Source organism: Gavialis gangeticus, unplaced genomic scaffold, assembly GCF_001723915.1.
Source record: "Gavialis gangeticus isolate Ggan-Ray unplaced genomic scaffold, GavGan_comp1, whole genome shotgun sequence".
Lineage (NCBI taxonomy): Eukaryota > Metazoa > Chordata > Crocodylia > Gavialidae > Gavialis > Gavialis gangeticus.
In genome coordinates this window covers 10,874,044-10,874,653 of record NW_017729019.1, presented here as the reverse complement: position 1 = coordinate 10,874,653, position 610 = coordinate 10,874,044, and positions in this window count along the sequence as shown.

Genomic DNA, 610 nt, shown 5'->3' with positions numbered 1-610 from the left:
TGTTCTTGATGTATTAGATCCCCTCCCTGCAAAGAGAGGTGTGATCTTCTGTGTGTTGGGGGGTTACACTCTTAATTGTATATTATTGAAATATGATTTTTCCTCTTACAAACTGCGGACCATATACAGTACCTCCCTGAAATTGGGTGCAGCTGGCTTTGACTGGCACTTACAAAGTTGTCCTCCAGGTGCTGCATCAGAAATCCTTTGACACAGTGTCAGTAATTAAGTGTACAATTAAGAGAATGTCTGCAATTAAGTTCAATCAGTCAGTCAATCAGATCTACATTTCTAAAAGACCTTTCATCTCAGCCTCTCTCATTTTGGAGCTCTGTGCAAAGTTAGCACCAGACACAATGTGACACTGCATTTGATGCTAAATTGAAGGAAGGGCTCTTGGCTTAGCCTGAGAAAGAAAGGCATGGGAGGTTATACATTTGAATGAAACTGGTTAAAAGGAGGGAACTTAGATACTGCAGGAACATTTGCGGTAAGAGGGCTGTCAAGGCACAGAGTCCTAGGGGCGGCCGTGATCTCCCCTAGCTCCCCCTACCAAGTTCGCATTAAAGCACCCTTGTTCCCCCCGCCACGTCTTGATCTTTTATATGTA